This window comes from Pleurodeles waltl, chromosome 1_1, assembly GCF_031143425.1.
Source record: "Pleurodeles waltl isolate 20211129_DDA chromosome 1_1, aPleWal1.hap1.20221129, whole genome shotgun sequence".
NCBI lineage: Eukaryota > Metazoa > Chordata > Amphibia > Caudata > Salamandridae > Pleurodeles > Pleurodeles waltl.
Window position 1 is genome coordinate 135,852,880 of NC_090436.1, and position 21,115 is coordinate 135,873,994.

The following is a 21,115-nucleotide window of genomic DNA, read 5'->3' on the forward strand; positions in this document are numbered from 1 at the left end:
TCAAGCCCCAGGATGGACACCTCATCCATCCCTCCCTCACAAGGACTCTGCGATGACCTTGCCAACTTCTTCCACCAAAACATCCAGCACATTTACGCTCATGTAACGCTCATAAATAACACCATGGACAAAGCACCACACCAGATCTTGAACTCCTGGACTCCCACCAACAAAGATGACACCAAAAGACTCATGAACTCCATCTACTCGGAGCACCCTTGGATCAGTACCCTCATCACATCTTCATCCTGGCTGGAGCCACCGTAGCACCTGACCTCTGCAGAACTATCAACCGATCCTTCGGGACTGACACCTTTCCATCGGATTGGAAGCACACTGAGATAAACCGGCTATTCAAGAAACCCACTGCTGACCCAAGGGAGCTGAAGAACTACAGATCCATCTCACTGCTCCCGTTCCCAGCCTAAGTAACGGAAAAGGCTGTCAACCATCAACTCACTGAGTTACTCAAGGCACACCAAATCCTTGACCCTTCACAATTCGGATTCAGGAGCAACCACAGCATCGAAACAGCACTGCTAGCAACCACCTATGACATACGAGCCATACTAGACCACAGAGGCACGGCTGCACTTATTCTCCTTGACCTCTCCGCTGCATTCAGCACCATTTCCCACCCCAGACTCCACAACATCGGCATTCGAGATAAAGCACTGGAATCGATCAGGTCCTTCCTCGCCGGAAGAACACAGTGTCAGACTACCGCTGTTCACATCAGAAGCCAAAGATACATGCTGCGGAGGACCCCAAGGATCATCACTCAGTCTGATGGTTTTCAACATCTACATGGCCCGCTAGCCAAGATCACCAAACAACACAGGCTAAATATCGTCTCCTATGCCGACTATACCTAACTGTCTCTCTCCCTGTCCAACGACCCTATGAAGGCCAAGAGAAATTTCCACAATGGGATGAGAGCAGTCTCCACCTGGATGGAAGCCAGCTGCGTCAAACTCAAGTTGGACAAGATGGAGATCGTCATAATTGGCTCCACCCCTTTCACCTGAACAACTCCTGGTGGCACACCGCACTAGGAAACGCCCCCACCCCACGGACCATGCATGCAATCTAGGCATCATCCTGGACTCCTTACTATTCATGGCCCACCAAGTCAACGCCGTCTCTTCGTCATGCTTTCACACCCTCTAAATCCTTCGAAAGATCTTCAAGTGGATCCTCTCTGACACAAGGAAGACAGTCACCCACTCACTCATCACTAGCAAATTGGACTACGGCAACACACTCTATGCCGGCATCACCAAGAAACTGCAATCAAGACTACAAAGAATCCAGAATGCAGCAGCCAGACTCATCCTGGACATTCACCGACACAACCACTTCTCCTCCCACCTCAGAGACCTACACTGGCTCCCAGTCAACAAGCGCATCACATACAAACTCCTGATCCACACCTACAAGGCATTATACAACATAGGACCACATACCTCAACCACTGCCTCGCCTTCTACTTAACAGACAACTCCATTCATTCCAGCTCGCCCTCACAGCCATTCCCAAGATCCGGTAAAGCACAGCAGGAGGAAGATCCTTTTCCTACCTCGCAGCCCGGACATGGAACACGCTGCGTCTCAAACTCAGGCAGACAGCATCGCTCAAGCAGCTCAGAAAGGACCTCAAGACCTGGCTCTTCGAGTTAGCAGCACACCTACAAACAGCACCTTGAGACCCTATGGGTGATTAGCCGCGCTTTAGTAATGATTGATTAAAATCACTATGCATTAATACTACAGAAACCAACCTTAGCGCCTATCACTCGTTGACTTCATGCCTGTCTTTGGCCATGTACAGTGCTCCAATACCTTTTGGCTAGCTTTATGGCTATAGAAATACCATATATATGGTTATGTAGTCACCCAAATGCCCTCTCACCCGGAATTACAGAAACTGTGACTCTGGGGGAAGTGCATTTACTCATAATTACTTTTTGAGGCATCACATGCAGTAGTCAATGTTTAAACTGCAATTCCAGTCCCCGTGGTCCCCGCAGGGCCTCTAATCCCAATAGTGTCACTGATAAGAATTAACGGCCCGCATGCAAAGAAGGACACAGATTGATATTTGATGTTTATGGACCATGCCAGGAGAATTGACGTTTAGAGGATGAGCTGCCACTCCCCAATCTGCATCTAGGAGCCACTGCAACACAGGAATATTTGCTTTAATTATTATCGTATCTTTTGGCAGGCGTTGTACTCACTAATTAAAATTGACATCGGCTGCCTTTTCATAGTATTTATTAAATATGCACCTCATAGACCAGGGATATTATACAGTGCATCAGGCGCTGTTACAGCATTGGTTGAGGATTAATGTGCTACAGACAGACACACATAAAAAATCACCGAAGCAAATTAACAATCTATGCGTTTCTCTTGTATAATGTTATTTTTTATTATGATGGTCCTGGGTGATCTTTTCAGATGAATTCTGAATAGTTTCCTTAATTTGCTTTACTCCGTGCAGCAACACAACCACGACAGGCCCCCAGGAATTGTTTATTGTTGTGCAATATTGCCTGAACGTGTCTCTAGGTTTTCTTACGGCTTAGTTATAATTAAGCTTTATTGAGTTGCAAGATAAATAGCAATTAAACAACATGTTTATTGATCCAGGTGCGCTCCACAAACACATTTCAAGATGTGATTGTTCCTGACCCCGCAAAGCTTTATTTGACTAGCTAGTTATTATTACAATCTCCAGATTTCTAGCTTTTTTGGCAGAATCCAGGAAATGTACTTGCATGTAAACAGTATACACTGTTTTGAGAGCTTTGTAATCAACAGAAGAAAAACATTTTGCATTTATTTGAAGTACAGTTATTTTGTTTTGTTCACTTTCTTTTTTAGTGATTGAAATGAGCTATTTATGTGACTAGTACAAGTCATGTTCAGTGTATACGTCCCTATGGTGTATAACTGTTTGCTCAGTTTAGTGTTTAGTGTTTTATAGTATATCACTGATTTAACAAGCGCTTGGAAATCCACCCATCCTTCTCTAGATGTAGGTAATGAGTCCCCTGCAAGATGTTATAGTATAGTATGAGGATGTGTAAAGTGTGCATGATTAACAAGCGTGATTATGCATGCTATCTATGTTACACGTATGTATGTATTCAAAATGGGCATATCGTGTGCATCGCTTTCATATATCAAACAGTGCGGAGCAGTGGCCAGGAAAAGTTAGTGTAAATTATTTTCTATTATATACAGTACTATTTAAGCATTCGTGAACATATGTAATGCACTGTTCACAAATATCTAAGCATCAACATCAAAAAATAAAATAATGGTAACGTTCATCAAGTCAGAGGTTTATCAAACGGGCGAAATGGGCTTTCTCAGATTTATAACTTTTTTAACTTTACAATTTCAATAAATTAGTGTGTAAAAGAAAACGTACGCGAGAGTAATTGCGAAACCTACATTTTAAGAACAATTTACTTGTGGGGAAAACAGTTTAATGGGGAAAATCGTAATAAAAAATTGCTAGCAGAAGTTCAACGAAGTTTCCATACTGAGCAACATTACGAACATGGACGTCAATCCACTAAAATGCCAGGGGTAGCGGAAGTGACATCACACCCCATTTCATCTTTACTTTCACTCACACACGCATGCTTACACAAACACAGATTCACTCATACACACTTTCTCTAACATAAACACAACCTCACACGCAAGCATGTACACAACATGCATTTGAATGTGTTTTTCCTTACCTCAGCTACCGACGAGGGTCAAATTCCAGCTAACTGTAAGCCACTTTTTACTATACTAATGGTGAATATCATATTATTATTCACTATTAGTGCCAGATGTAGCAAAGTTTTGCGAGTCGCAAATGGCCTGATTCGCAATTTGCGACCTTGCAAAATTCGAAATGGGATGCAAAAATCCAATTTCCGAAGTGCAAATAGCGATGCGAGCCATTACCGATTCGCAAAATTTGCGACCTGATTGTGCGACCCGCAAATAGGAAGTCGCAATTTGCAAGTCGCAAACCATATGAAAAAGCCAGTTGCAAATTTTGCACACCCAAATTACCACTAAGTCAGAACCCTTTTCCAACAAACTGAGGAGGAGATTTATGACAAATATAGACTGAGCAGTGCAGCAATATTAGAATTAATTGAACTACTCAATCCGCAGCTTCAACGACAGACAATGCGCGGCAGCGCCATCCCCCCACATGTGCAAATGTTATGCTCACTGCACCTCTTGGCCTCGGGTAGCTATCAGGGGGTGATTGCTGTGGCAGGTGGGGTATCCCAAAGTGCACTCTCAAGATTCTTCAGATGTTTCCTAGAGGCAATACTCACACACATGTCCAGATACATATACCTACCCAGGAATGAGGCAGAAATTAACAGCACCAAGTTGGACTTCTACAGAATTGCCAGCTTCCCCCATGTAATAGGGTGTATGGACAGGACACGTATACAAATCTGCCCTCCTGCAAATCTGGAATATGTGTTCCGCAATAGGAAGTGTACCCACTCACTAAACATCCAGGTGGTATGTGACGCCCATAATGTCATTACTGACATTGTAGCTAAATTTCCAGGGAGTATACATGACTCATACATATTCAGGCACAGTGGGATACACCAACGCCTAGAACGTGGGGAGTTTGGAGACGGATATCTCTTAGGTATTGCTGACTACACCCTGAAGCCTTACATAAAGGCCACTGTGGAAATCATCCATGCCCTGCTAACATTGCTTATTTTTGCATATAGGTGACAGTGCAAATGCTCTAAGACCATGAATACTTACCCGTACCTAACACCTGGCAATGAGAACGAGAGGCGTTATAACAGTGCCCATCGGCGGACCAGAACTGTCATCGAGAGGACCTTTGGACTGTTAAATGCAAGATTCAGATGCCTCCACAAAAGTGGAGGTGCACTCCAGTATGCCCCAGAAACAGCATTCAAGATTGTAGCCGCCTGTGCAATCCTACACAACATTGCCACCAGACGTGGGCTACATCTCACCCCTGAAGACACAGATTCGGAGGATGAGGAGCAAGAGCTACCACACCGACAGCCTGGGGATAGAAGCATTGCAAATCAAGGCAGACAGAGACAGGACCACATTGCAACCCAATACTTTGGCAGGTACGTGGCAACTGTCACCACACTCACTGATGTCAGACAAACAGAGCCCATATGTGTAGTGGAACAAACAAAACCTTTTTATTAGTGAACTAAATGATGAAAGAAAAGTGCTGTCCGTTGAAGTCTGTATCTGTCCAAATGTAATTGAATCGCAATTTCCGACTCGCTATTTTTTTCCTACCTACATCTGGCCCTTAGTGTGATAAAAACCTGATTGAAAACAAGGAAGTGGAGCCCCGAGCTGCGTCCATAAAGACGAGCAGCCCCTGTGTTTCTGGCATTAATTTTCCCACTGTAGTGTTGACGCATGAGTGGGCAAGCCCACTCTTCCATGTGCTCTACTGCCGGCGGCCTACGAGCCCCCACCACGCCCTCACAGTTTTGCCTGCATCATCCTACAGGCCGCGGCCGACGCCCGCGAGAGCACCTCGCCTGCAAGCTCCTCTGGGCATTTTATTCTCACGGCTGAAGACACCTCGAGCAGATTGCCTGCTCATTACAACACCCAACGAATCACGGTTGCATCGATGCCTCTGGCAACACACTGACTTTGGATGTTCATTCACCGCTCCTGCCTGGCTACACACAGCGGACGTCCCTGGAGGTCTGTGGAGGTTGTGTCAGCATTAGACAACCCTACCCATTCCAAGAGGTGAGGAAGCCAGCAGCCCCAGACGCTATCCAAGTGGTGCACCTTTCAGAAGCCCATAGGCTCCCTCGCTATGGCTGGCATCCCTCCCCTCGAGCCATTCACCGTAACAGGAGCCCCCCTAATCAGGCCGCAAGATGGAAGGTATGGGTGGAACACCTTTAAACCTATTTTGAGGCCCTGGACGTCCAAGCTGAGCAAAAAAGTCCTCTTCTCCTACACCTCAGAGGGGCTAATAACCACAAAGTGTTCAAATCAGTAACAGAAGCAAGGCCACACACATATGAGACTTTGAAAGGGGCAATCACAGCGCATTTTGAACCTTACGCAAATCCGGACAAAGAGTGATTTCTGTTATGCCAGGCACGCCAAACACACGGCGAGTCAGTTGACAAATTCTATGCGCGCTTGAAGGAGCTAGCAAACACGTGCACGCTGCCTGACGAAGAGGACAAAATCCGGGCGCAGTTCATCCAGGGATGCTCCTCATCGAAACTCAGGGAGCGCATCCTGCAACAACCAATAACTCTTGGACGGTCCCAGGAACTGTCGAAGGCGCACGCCGTGTACATGAAGCAGGCACTGGCAGTACAAGTCAAAGCGGAGCCAGTCATCGCCGTGACCACAAGCACACCGAAGGCGAAGGTTGAAAGCTGCAAAGGGAGGCAAAGAAACAGACTCTGCAGATGGTGTGGTGGACAAACACCCCACCCCAGTAGCTACCCTGGGAAAAACCTGCAGTGCGTGTGGTAAACCCAACCACTTCGCTAAAGTCTGCCAGTCCATGCCGAGGACAGCGGTTTCCACACCAAAGAGGTCAGTCAGAGCAATTGATGTCATCCCGACCGCGGACTCAGACGGTGACATGGACAAAGATCACCAGGTAGTCAATGTTGTGCACACCATCAGCGGTCGGCCGCTACCCACGTGCCAAATACTCATTCAAGGCCTGCCCATATCCGCGTTGGTTGACACAGGTGCCTCAATAAACCTTATGGCCATGGACGAATACCGGAGGCTAACCAAACTACCACCGCCGCTCAAACCAACCCAAGTGCAAGTCTACGCGTTTGACAACACCCAACTACTAGAAATAGCTGGAGTGTTTTCTGCAGATGTTGCCCACGACGACACCAGCAGAACCACCAGAGTCTACGCATCCAAAGAAGGCTCAGGGTTTTTGCTGGGCTGCCAAACCGCACAAGAGCTCAACTTAGTGCAGTTTGCGTTAAGCATTCATGTTGGTGCTCTGGAGGACTTAGTGAAAGAGTTCAGCTCTCTATTTGACGGCATTGGCTGCCTGAAAGGACCGCCCCTCCAGCTCCATATAGACGAATCAGTGGCTCCTGTAGCCCTCAGATATCGGAGGGTGGCCTTTCACCTGCATCCAAAGGTACAACGGGAACTACAGCTCCTGGAGCGGGCAGGCATCATTGAAAGGGTATAAGGCCCGACCCCGTGGGTGTCCCCGATTGTCGTTGCGCGGAAGGACAAACAACCAGAAACTGTCTGGATCTGCATGGACATGCGTCTGCCGAATCAGGCGATCAAAAGAGAGAGACATTTGCCCCCGACAATAGATGACATCGTGAGTGAACTGTCCGGGTCCCAGTGGTTCTCCAAAATGGACCTCAGGTCAGGTACCACCAGATCATACTACACCCAGACTCTAGGCCGATAACCACCTTCTCCACCCACACCGGCCTATGGAGATATAAGCGGCTCAGTTTCAGTATTTCCAGTGCAGCAGAGGTGTTTCAACACATCATCAAAGAAGTTCTGCAAGGGCTCCCGGGAGTCCTCAATGTGAGCCATGACATCCTGGTACATGCCCCAACCCTTGACGATCACCTGGGAAGGCTACAGGCAGTTTTTGTGAGACTACAGGAGCACGGACTGACGCTCCACAAGGACAAGTGCGACTTCCTCAAGCAGGAGATATGTTTCTTCGGGTACCAGTTCTCCGAACACGGAATCGGCCCAGACCCACACAAGGTTAAAGACATCCTAGAGGCCCCGGCTCCAACGTCTGTTTCGGGAGTCCGGAGTTTCCTTGGAATGGTCACGTATTCTGGCCGATTTATGAAGAACTTATGTGACATCACCGGCCCGCTGAGACGACTCACTCAAGCTGACCACCAATGGTCATGGGGCGAGGAACAGGAGGGTGCATTCCAAGCTTCTAAGGACGCAATCTCCGCAGACACCACATTGGCGTTTTTCGATCCCTGGCGAGAGTCGTAGCTGGTTGTCGATGCCAGCCCCACAGGCCTGGGCGCGGTCCTAGCACAAAAGCAAGACTGTGGTGAGTGGGCCCCCCTGCCTTTGCCAGTCGCACACTCACGCCCATGGAGCAGAGGTGCTCCCAGATCGAACGGGAAGCCATTGCCATCCACTGGGGGTGCTGTCACATCCACCTGTATCTGTATGGCAAGCCATTCCCGGTGGTAAGCGATCACAAGCCGCTGCTGCCCCTCTTCAGAGGATCCTCGTCAAAACCACCCGCGAGAATCGAAAAATGGATACTGCAGCTGCAAGAGTTTGACTTTACTGTGGAGTACCAGCCGGGAAAGTGGAACCATGCCAACTTCTTGTCACACCATACCCGTTTGGCCAGCCCCCCAAGAGGTGGCGGAAGCTCAGGAGACGGAGGAATACATGCAGCTAATAATAGAGCGGGCCAGACCCCTGCCCATACTGCTCGACGAAGTAGTGGAAGCCACACGCCAGGATGAATGTTTACAGCTTGCGAAAACAGCCACCCGTTCAGAGGACTGGCCCCCACTTCAGCGCACTGAGGCCTTCCGCACAGTTGATGCCCAAACCAAACTCCAAGCCCTGTTCAACGTCAGTCATGCACTCTCAGGGAGCAAGGAAGGCTGTATGCTGAGAGGGCTCCGTCTGGTGGTACCATCTAGCCTAAGCGCCCGAGCCCTAGCCCTAGCCCATGGGGCCCACCAAGGGATCGTCAAATCCAAGAACCGACTCTGGAACCAAGTTTCCGGGGCTAGACCAGCTTGTGGAGGACACTGTCAGAGGGTTCCTTGTCTGTCAAGCAAGCGGGGCCCGGACCCCCCAACGCCGGTCATCATGGAAGAAGGCCCCTCAGCCCCGTGGCAAAGGGTCAGCGCCGACTTCGGGAGCCTGCCTGATGGCTCATACATGGTAGTAGTGGTAGATGATTTCTCACGATACCCCGAGGTCGAGTTGGTGCAGTCTACATCTGCGTCCCTAGTCATTCCGAAAATGGAGAAACTGATGGCCACCCACGGCCTTTTCAGAGAAATATGGACGGATAACAGGCCCCCCGTTCAACAGCAGGGAGTGGGCCGATTTTCTGATGTCCACCAACACGAAGCATCGCTGAATCACACCCCGATGGCCACAGGCGAACAGGGAGGTAGAGGGTTTCATCAAAACGTTGAACAAAGTAATCTGCATTGCCATGGCAGAGTCCAGGAACATCGAGAGTGCTATATATACTCTGGGAGTACAGAGTCACCTCTCACGCTACCACTGGTGTGACCCCAAGCCAACTCTGTTTTGGAAGAACAGCAACGGACACCATTCCACACCACCCTTCGTGGTCAGCCCAGCCGCCGCCCCAGAGTCAGTCTACAGCAAGGAGGGCTCACACCAATGCATATGCTTCTTGGAGGCAGAGGGCTCAAATGGCTCATGTCCAAGTGAGAGATGCCGTCCTGGTCAAAGACTGCCACCCAGGGGGCAAGTTCCGTTTACCCTTCGAGGCGCAACCATGGACAGTGACTGCAGTGAAAGGTACCATGGTGACAGCCCGCAGGGGAATGGAGACTGTAACCCGAAATGTCACGCAGTTAAAATGGCTTCATCACCCCACCCTTCAGGACTTTACAAACAGTGGTGCTGTCATGACTGGCACCGGGGCCGATCCTGGTGAAATCCCAACACCTCCGGGGAACACGGATGACCAAGAAAGGTCCACTGTCAAGGAACTGACAAGGAGCCAACAGGGGCAAGTGTCTTTTCCGGCCTTAGCGCAGACAGGGGACCCCTCTGCGAGAGCAGAGGTGCCTGGTGAAGTGGCAAGCCAGTTGCTGGCACCTGAGAGGTCCGGGAGTGAGCGGTACCACCTGAGGCACAACCCAAACCCCTCCCGGCGATATGTGGATTTCGTTTTGGACTGATCCTGGCACCTGAGACATGCTGGCACCACCGCACTGTCCAACACTGACCTAAGTGCCTTAGGGTTTTGGATAATCTCCTGTTTCAGTAACTTTGCTGTTCTGTTTATGTTTTGTTTGTTTTCCACCGTTGGGGAGGAATGCAGTGTTGACGCAGGAGTGGGCAAACCCACTCCTCCGTGTTGAGTCATGGGTGATAGGCATCACCCCTGTGACATTGCGCTTCAGTGAGCGTGTCCTAGGTTACATAGGTGAGACAATAAAAAGGGGTCCAGGGCGCAGGAAAGGGGTTCTTACGCTGAGTGTTTCAAGCAATAAAGATAGCAGTTGCAAAGCGTCCCAACAGAGTCCACGTCGTCATTCCAACAGCACTTGCGACTCTACACCCACCTCTGAGGTCAGGGGTCACAGATGCAGTGCCACGGGTTGCAAGGGGTCAGCTGGGGGTCGCAGCTGCGACCCCTGCCTCCCCTCATACCTCCCCACCCCAAATGATGTCCATGATTAGGAAGCCCCCGTTTCTTGTCTTCAGAAAACAATTCCAATATCATTTTAAAAGATGTGTTAAGTAGTACATGCTATTTAAAGTATCTGGTAAAGTTAAACATTTAAAGATGTAAAATGTCAGTGTTTTACTAACGCAGCTAATGCACAATGGAGTTAAGTCCTGAGTTTCAACAAGCATTGGTTAAGCAAACAGGTCTTGCTATTTCAAGAATGCCCACAGCGGGAATAGTATTGTATTGTAGCATTTATGTAGAGCTTTATACTCCGGACGGGGCCGTGAAGCACTTGGAATTGCATCTACTTCCTGATGCCCTTTCAAAGTACTTGGTTAAAAAGGTTTTGGATGCAGTCTGGTGACGTGGAAGGTGCAGTGTAGGCTGTTTGAGGCTGTTGACATGCTTCGAAAATGATGTTCATTTCACAAAAGCAATGTGGAGTACTGAAGTAGCACTCCAGTGGTAATCTTTTAGGTGCTCTTACATATGATTTGGCCTCATACCGCCTAAAATGGGAATAATATAACAATATTTTACTTAATATTCATATGCAGATGGGCCAAACAGAAAAAACGTGGCCTTTTTTTACTTTTACGAATATGGAGTTGACTGATTCACAAATGCTTATATTACTGCTTTCTATACTGTTGTGCTTTTGAGAACCAGCACCATGGTGTGCTTAAGCATGAAGTGCTGTGTAGCATGCCCATCTGTGCATATTCAATATTTTAGGGAAGATCAGTTTCCTAAAGGATGGCGGATGACAATGAGGCCAATACGCATGACTGAAGAAGGGGTAGGGAAATAGGCGATGAGAAAATATTCTGTCTCATCTGTATTAAATGGTTGATAACCTAAATGAGGAGATCATGGAGGAGATAACCTTAAGATAGTCTTGAGGGGTGGGAGTGAGTAAATTGGAATCACACTATTGCAGTGTGTGCCATATAAATGTGCTGTGTGGGGCGTATTCACAAACTGCATTGTGTAGTACATTTAGTAGTAGTACTATAGTACTACAAAATGCTATTCACAAACCTACACATGTGATTGTCCACCTCCACCGCTTCTATCTTTTCTATAGGAAGATTCTCACGCATACGTTTACTCCTTAGTAGTAAGTGTGGGAAGGACCAAGGAGAGTGGCTGGAAAAAAGGGTACTACTTAATGCTAAATGGCAGGGGCATATAGAGGGGAAAGGAGGGGTTTAAGGAGGGTGAGAGAGGGAATTAGAAAGGGACTTGTACAGTAAGCACATTGCTATTCACAAACTGCACCTATAAAGTTACTACAGCCAAAATGAAAATTGCACAATCTCAGAGGTGGAATAGATCCAGACCCGTCCATGACCATCTGTATGGTGCTGTAGCTCCCTTCCATAGAAAATAATGGAGGTTGCAACTTAAAATAAAATTCCATAGGATTTTGACCCTGGAGGTCCAGGAGATGATGACACCCCTACCCTGCCTCTTTATACCTTGTTATTGTTTTCATTCTCATTTCCCTGTGTCTTGTAATGGTGGTTTCAGGCTTTTTGTTCAGCTCCTGCAAGTGCAAGGAGGCTAGGAGCGTATATAGCCCTTCAGACAATCAGATCACTCTATTATTTCAGGTTGCATGCCTGTGGGAGTCCTGCATACCCAGCTGTTACCAGGCCCTGTGTCCAACTCTTGGAGAGCAGCCAACCCCAAGTAACGCACCTCCTTCTGGCATGGGAGGAGTATATTTGGACTCACACGTCCAGGCCATACTCAGGCAGACACCATCCCTCCGGGGCTGTATTTTTCTTTTTAGAGGACGAAGCATGCTACCCTTTTCCTCGAGACGTGACAGACTCCAGGGACTCTATCCTCTGGGACCTTTGTTTTTTTTCTTTTTAGGGGGAGGGGATACGCAGCACCCCTCATGGAGCCACTTAGGGCCTGAGGGACTATCACCTGAGGCTTTTATTTTCTTGTTTAAGTGGAAAAGACACAGGTCCCCCTTTTCAAGATGCTTTGGAACCTGGAAACCCCATCCCCTGGAGCATTGGGTCCCAGGGACCCTTTCTCCGAGGGCCTTAGGTTTTTTTATAAAGGAAATGGCTACTTTCCCTGAGTCAACAAAATACTATACTGGGGGTGGTGAGGCGAGCTCCAGGGCCCCCTCGCTGGCTCCCTGCACACATCCATTCTCAGTCCATTAGGAGCAGGCATTTCTCCTACCTGGTAGGAGCAGGTATTTTTCACTGGTCCTGGAGGTCTGAGTTTCCCTGCCCACAAGAGCGCAGGCAGGGAAACACATGTCTGCTCCCAACCATTAGAAACATTTTTAAAACTGGGAAACAACTGTGTCCCAGTGGTAGGCTCATCAGGGTACAGTCATTGAGCTGGCCCCAGGAGATGGGGTTCCAGAGGCCTTAACAGGCTCAGGGAGGAGGGTCACATACCCCTTCCCTTTTTTTAAAGCATTGGCCCCAGGGGATGAAGTCCCTGGGCCCTCAGCATGCTTGGGTAGGAGGCAGTGACCCTCCCCTTTTTATAAAATAATGGTCCTGGGAATGGAGTCCCTGAGGACTTAATAGGCTCTGGGAGGGGGCCCATGTGCCCCCTCCCTTTTTTAATGTATTGCCCATAGGGGATTGGGTCCCAGGCTCTTGGAGGGGTGCCTCATGCACTCTCCCCTCTATTTACCATTCGGCTCTCCACGGCACTGCCAGGCCCTGCAACCAACCCATTGAGAGCAGCCAACCTGATGCTACACAAGGCCTTTTGGCATGTGCAGTTGGTTTTGCAGGTCCTAGCCACACTCAAACAAGGGGAGAGGACACTTGGTCCTCCCCTTCTCAAGCCTTTGTAGGCCCAAGAAAACCCCATACCTGGGTCTGTATTTTTGAATTAAGGGGAGGGGGAACGCAGCTCCCCACCCACGCCATTGCAGGCCCCAGGGACTCTATCCCATGGGGCCTTTTGTTAGGGGGAGGGATATGCCAACCCCGCTTCCTGACCCACTCCTGTAGGATTCCGACAGGATGTGCAGCTTTACATTTCTTTTTGGCTCAGGGTATCCCTACCCTTTCCCCCAATTTTTTTTATTATTAATTTCAGGACAGGGAACTAAGGCGGTCATTCTGACCGCGGCGGGCGGCGGTAGCCGCCCGCCATGCGGTCACCGCCATTTGGTCAAAAGACCTCGGAGGCCATTCTGGCTCTCCCGCTGGCCCGGCGGGCGCCCGCCAAAGGAGCGCCCGCCGGCCCAGCGGGTAAGGCCCTGCAACATAGAAGCCGGCTCCGAATGGAGCCAGCGGTGTTGCAGGGGTGCGACGGGTGCAGTTGCACCCGTCACGATTTTCACTGTCTGCTATGCAGACAGTGAAAATCATGCTGGGGCCCTGTTAGGGGGCCCCTGCACTGCCCATGCCAGTGGCATGGGCAGTGCAGGGGCCCCCAGGGGTCCACGACACCCGTTCCCGCCATCCTGTTCCTGGCGGTAAAAACCGCCAGAAACAGGGTGGCGGGAAGGGGGTCGGAATCTCCATGGCGGCGCTGCTTGCAGCGCCACCATGTAGATTCAGCCCAGACAGGGGAAATCCGGCGGGAAACCGCCGGATCCCCTTTTCTGACCGCGGCTTTACCGCCGCGGTCAGATTGGGCAGGGAAGCACCGCCAGCCTGTTGGCGGTGCTTCCGTGGTCCTCCACCCTGGCGGTTGATGACCGCCAGGGTTGGAATGACCCCCTAAGTCCCTGAGTCCTGTAATGGCTGCCTGCAACATTTTGTTCCCATGTTGCAGGCAGCCAACCAGAGAGCTCACTCCCTCAGGAGCCTTGCAAAGCTTGCTGCTTTTCCATAGCCAGTTCTTACATTTTTTGACCCCTCCTATTTCCCATGCTCAAGATTGTGCCTTGCTTGTGTTTTTCCATAAAATATACACTATTTGAAGGGAGATGATAGGAAATCCTGATTAATACGCTTTACATGGAGAAACCATAGTCTTGTTGTGAGCTGTGACTTAAACCACTGTAAAGCCCAATTAATCTGATCCTAATATGGTAAGCTAATTTTTGTTGGGAATCCATGTTTACTAAGCACATGATGCACAATCAGAATGCTCACCTTAAAAAATGCATCTGGTACATGCACAATAACTAACCAAAATGACTGTAAAACTAAGAATTAAAAAACAAATCACACATGAAGAACATTGAATGTAGTGATCAAACATTATAGCAAACTAACGAAAAAGTATAATTTAAACTGGATAAAAAAATCTAATATAAGTGGGATGCTGTAGACTGGGACATAGGCATGATTAGATTCTGGCACACAAACAATTAAAGTTGTGTAGAAGCTGATGGTTCATTCAAATCAAAAGGTTTTGCTTCAGATTTAGAAATATTTTTGGAGTTTGAAAATCTTCTGTAGGTAAAAATTAACAGCTGTGGTCAAAGGGATCTACAAAGGCAGATCCATCTCTAAACCAGTCCAACAAGAGCCTGAAACATTCCACTAAAAGGTTGAGAGTGGGAAACATTTAAAAATGAAAAGTAAAAGTTTTTATGTATTTGTGGAGTAGGGCTCTCCTCCAGAGATAAGCTTCAACTTCTAGCAAACGGTCTTCTGCAGCACTTGAATCAAAGACTCAGGAATTGTTCAGCAGTCACCAGTATACAAGTAAATAACCCAGAACAAAAGGCTGAAATGATTATTGTCAGACTAGAGCAACAGTGTAAGCATTATAATTAATGTACAGTATATCTAGCAAAAGCATCTAACAAATGTTTTTTGCTACAGTTTTGAAACATTGCCACACCCTGAAGGGAAAAGTGAAGCAAACCGGAGGCAGAACACATTGGCCGTCAAAATGTTACAGGAATATAAGCAATGGAATAGTGAATAAGCAGTTGCAGGATTCACAGGTATTGCTGCTAACACTAGATTAAACTTTGGCTCATACACCATGGTCCAATGACATCCAACTACAAGGGAATATATATTTACAAAGACATATTTATCACTACACTAAAGTAAGTTACAACACATTGTATTTAAAATGCACTTAAGGTTTTAAGTGTTAGGACGGGTGGTGATATATAGGAATACTAGGGACTCTTAGTGTCCAAGGCTGGGTAAATTTTGTGAGTAATATGGAGTTTTTAGGGTGTATAGGACTAGTAACGAGATTCTAGGACTCAGGGATGGGCTGTGTATAGGGTTAAGGGACGGGTGGTGTATAGGTGTAGGAAGACATTTTAGGGTTTATGAAGTAGTAAGAAGCTTTTAAGGTTTATGTAAGGGTAGTGTATAGGGATGGTAAAATAATGTATAATATATGTGTGAGTATTAATGTTAGTGAATAAACGTGTTGTAGTGCGGTTGCAATATGTTGTGGTTTGTATCTGTTGGACATGGCCCACCTTAGGGGATTTCCCGGAAATGTTTTGCTTTTTCCTCCTAGTTTTTTGCTGACTCTCTTTGCGTAGCCTTAGGACTATGGACACTTTCCCACTATTCTGCCAATGGAAAGTGCACGTGCCCTTCCTACCCATGCCAGGAATGGACTCTTACGTGATTGGTTGAGGTGCTGTACCCAGGATTGCCCTGTAAAAAGGTACACCACATACCCGGGGAAGGTATGGCCCTGGCCACTAGTGGGACACTGTACTGAGTGTGCTACCCACCAGAGTAGCCTCACTAACATGTATTTTGTCTGATAGTGCAGGCCTGTGGAGGCGCTGGTGCGCCTGTGCTCAGGGTGACATCTCCCCTACCGTGGCCTACCCTGAGTAGGCCTTCTGGTACCCCAGGAACACACCCGTGAGGATGGAGCAGGTGCTAGGCAGAAGGCAGGGCAGGTACACAAGGGTGTGCTGTGCCATACCTTGGTAGGGGAGAACCCTCCTGTGGGTTTCCATACATAGGAGGTCAGTCCTTCTATGAGGTTTTACTGAACCTCTTGGAGTGGCCTTAGGGCCCTGGATGCTTTCCCACTGTAAGTACAGTGAGAAAGTGTGTGCATCCTTCCTACGTATGTTAGGAAGTGGCGCCTACCAGTATGTGAACACTTGCACATTAGTGTTCTTATATATATACCGGGCCAGCTTGCCAGAAGGTGCACACTTGCACAGTGATGTTTTCATGTATATACTGAGATTGGCATAGTTTACCAGTATGTGTACACTTGCATAATAATGGTTTCATACATACTGAGCTTAGCACAGCTTGTCACCATGTGCACCTTTGCACAATGGCGTTTTCATATATATATATATATATATATATATATATATATATATATATATATATATATATATATATATATTTATACATACACTGAGCCTGTCATGGCTTGTCCATATGTGCACCTTTGCACATTGGTGTTTTCATATTTATATTAAGCCTGGCACAGCTTGCCAGTAGGTGCACACCTGTGCCTGTCACAGCAGACCAGTATGGGCGCACTTGCACCTTTGTGGTGTTCTAAAAACTTGTGTCCAGCCTGACCCTGCAGGCATGTGTGTGCACAAAGGCACATATGTCCAGGGAGTGACGAATACCCACTACCAATGAGAGCTGCTTTGCCCATAGGTTAATATGGGGTAAAGTTTACAATTAATCGTTGCTGCAGTAGTGGATTGCAGTGAAGCAGCCTCATAATGTTTACTATCATTGGATTCAAAATGACAAACCCTTTCCAATGGTAAAGGTGGCTTTGTCAGTAATGCCTTGGAAATGCTACTTTTTTAAACTGGGCATTTCTATGCTCTAAAACTCCTTTTGTGTGTCTTAATTCAGCTTCATTCCTCTGGAGGCTGGAGGAAAACACATCTGTACATTCCCCAGCAACTAAATATTAGGCAACTGGAACTACAGACCTCTGCCATTTGAAGGCCTGTCTGGATAGATTGGGAGGAAGAGTTTTTGACACTTGGGTGCATATTTATGTTTGGCTTGCGCTGTTTTAGCATAAACAATTTTGATGCCAAAACGGCGCATAGCTAACTCCATATTTATATTTTGACGCTCGACCTGTCTAGTGTCACAATATTGGGGTTAGCGTCATATTGTAGATGCGACAAACTACCTTGCACTAATTAGATGCAAGATAGGTGTCCCCGTCCAAAATATCATGCTAATCCCCAGCACCCTTACGTATACTCTAGTGCAAAAACAGCACCCATGGAGTAGGTGGACCAAAATAATGGTGCTAAGCCTGCTTAGCTTCATTATTTAATGCCTGGGTCTGACCAGGCATAAGGTTACCTTTGACCCATTTATATGGCTAAACACCATGGAATGGGCCCACAGATGCCCACCCCCAGACCTAGGAACAACACCACCCACACCAGAGGGATGCCAAAGGATGGGGGAAGTATAGGTAAGTATATTTTTTTTTTCTACGCCATTGGGCCCTCTTACATGGGGCCCCCTGCCTGGCACTGGGTATTATGGCCTTGCCCAGGGAACAGTGGTCACCTGGGCTGGCCATTAGTGTGGTGGGCATGACTCCTTCTTTACTAAGACAGGAGTCATGTTTGGGTGGCAGTGCATCAGAAAATGACGCTAAGTTGGTTAGCGGCATATTTATTACAGCTAACAAGCCTAGCGTCATTTCAGGCCCACTAGTGCCTTTTCCCCTCCCGCCATCCCCCGCCCCAGTTAGCGTCTTTTCTTTAGACGCTAGCCTGTCCTTTGCACCACTGTGTGCCATTCCATAAATATGGGCCTTGGCCTCTTGGAGCCAGATCATGGCCTCACTAAAGATCAAGATCTGCATTCATTGCATTGGCCTCTGGCATTCCTGCAGACAGGACTGAAACGTAGGGGGGCATCTGTGATTCAAAGGGGAACCCTTTGAAATACCTCTATCTTCAAAGGTATAGCTAGGGGTACCACACTTCAGCAACTTAGAGCAACACTTGAAGGAGTGTGGGACAGAGACCCTGAACTGCGTGGTGCACACTGCCAGAGGTACCCGTTGTGCACAAGATTACTTACTGCCTTGGGAAGGGACTGCACACCCTTCCTGCATCGTGGCTGGCCTAGCCAAACTGCTTGCTGCAGTGTGGCACTCTGAAGTGTGCTATCCAAGGGCTTGTTGGCTTGCCCCCTGTTCTTTGTGGAGGTCTCAGGGACATCAAAGACATCCAGCGAGGAACCTACACCTGTGTCATCTGTAGAGTAGTGACCTCCTACGCGTCTATGTCGTCTGCTGAATTCCACTGGGTTGCAGCAGTTTGAGCGTAGAACTAAGTATTGCGCCTGGAGACCAGATTTGCATGGTTTAGAGCTTTCAAAGTACTGCCCACATTCAAGGAGTGTAGCCCTTCATGGGGGGAGCGGAGACCACAACATGCATATGCATATAGTTGGTAGTTAGCGTATTCACCAGTTGCGTGACCCGGTGTGGCCCACTTTTGATGAGCGTGTCGCTCACCCGACTGCATGCTCATTGTGTGAGTGTCCATGTCACTGATTGCAACCCTTGGAAGTGTGGGTATACCCGTAGCAGTGCTGCATTCTATCTAGTGTGGCACTGCTGAACTTGTCTGTGTGACTGGATTTGTCTGGTGTGGCCCAAGTCATTGCACACCAGACATTGTGCCTCATTCCAGGGAGGCGCTGCACTGATGTTCATTGGTCACTCTGCGTGTGTAATTGGAGTCATCTGGTGCGACTCAGGTAATCGCGCACCAGACATTGTGCCCATACACGGAGGGCATGGAAATTGGTAACTCTTCGTGGGTGATCTTAATCATCTGGTGTGACTCAAGTCATTGCGCACCGATGTTGTTGTTCTTTTCCAGGAAGTGCGGGATTGGTAACTCTTTGCGTGCAACCAGGTTGCCTGGGGCGGCCCAAATCACCAGTCCCAAACGTGGGGCCAGATGTAGGTAGAAATGGGATTGCGACTCGCAAATTATGAGTCGGAGCGACTCGCAATTTGTGAGTCGCAATCCCATATGCAGGATGGTGTCCCTGACACCATCTGAGAATCGCAAGGGGGTCGCAAAGACCCACCTCATTAATATTAATGAGGTGGGTCGCGATTTGCGACCCCCTTGCGATTCCCTGCACTCACAGGGATGGTGGCCTGCTGGAGACAGCAGACCACCATGTCTGTGACTGCTTTTTCAAAAAGCAGTTTTTTTTTTTTTTTTTTTTTGGTATTGCAGCCCATTTTCCTTAAAGGAAAACGAGTTGCAATACACTCGTGAAAATGAAACCCTTTTGTTTCATTTTTTCAGAGTAGTACTCTGAAAAAATATTTTTAGAGCCATTCACAAAGGGGAAGGGGTCCCATGGGAACCCCTTCCCTTTTGTGAATGGGTTAGCACCCACTTCACATGGGTGCTAACTGCGAATTGCTTTGCGACCGCGTTCCGGGCCCAAAGCAATTCTGCATAGCGATGCGAATCGCAAATAGGAAGGGGAACACCCCTTCCTATTTGCGAGTCGCATTCCCATTTTGCAAGTCGTACCGACTCGTAAAATGGGAATGTGCATCGCGATGCGCGTTTTGCATGGTGCAAACTGCGAATTTCGCAGTTTGCGCCATGCAAAACGTTTCCTACATCTTGCCCGTGGTGCCTTCGTCCCAGAGAGGCACGGATTTGGTAACTATTTGTGAATTGGAGTGTTTGGCTTGGCTGGGTGCCACTGTGAACAGCGTGTGTCCCAAGGTGACCCTTACCCCATTCTTTGCAGACCAGGTCCCATGCCGGAAGGCCGGTGTGGAGACCCCTAAGTGAACTTCCTGAGTCATAGCCAAACCTCCATTTGTCGATTGTTGCAATTCTCCCTTTCTACCCCCTCAGCACCTTTGCCCCAGGACCTGAATAAATGTAACCACCAGCCACGAACAGCCTAGTATCCGGGGAAAGGTCACTATATCTCTGGCTCTTGGGGACAGGAATTGGTTTGAGGGTGGAGGAAGGTTTGGGTCTAAGAGGGATCTGCAAACTCATTGACAACTCACCTGCCGAATGTCTTAGCACTGCATTAGGGTGCTGGAAGTGGGTGCGAGTGCGTGTATATTAGCCTGCCTGATATCTGTGGCACCCCATTGCGGTGTGGAGCGTGTGTGTGGGAGTGATTGCCTTGGATAGACTACACTACACTGTGGTGATGCCGTGCACTTTGTTTACTATTATAGTTGACAGTGAAGTTTTCCTGTGCGGCCTACGCCGCAGAGCTATTTCACAAGTGATACAAGTGCTGAGATTCTCTGTATGTACACATTGCTGCTATCTTTGGGACTCGGGATGCATCCTATAACTACTTGATATTGAATTGGGGTGATCACTAGGGTGGATCATGTGCTGCCAACATGGTTGCACTGTATGAGGGTGCTGGGGAGGAAAGTATTAATTTTTCTCAAATGTACATACTGCTAATGTCATATTAATACAGTTGGGCCTTGTACTAGTAATTATATTTCTAAATGTAATTGATGCCCAGATTTACATGATGTTCCTGTTGTGTTAAATAATGTGAATTCAAACTTTATTTACATACATCTCGTGTGGTTTCTTTTGTGATGCCCAGTGTAATTGTTGTGTAGTAGTACTGTGCCAATGCTTTGTACATTGCCTATGTGATGCCTGACTGCTTTGTGCCAAGCTACCCAAGGGTGAGCAAAGGTTTTACAGTAAGTGTAA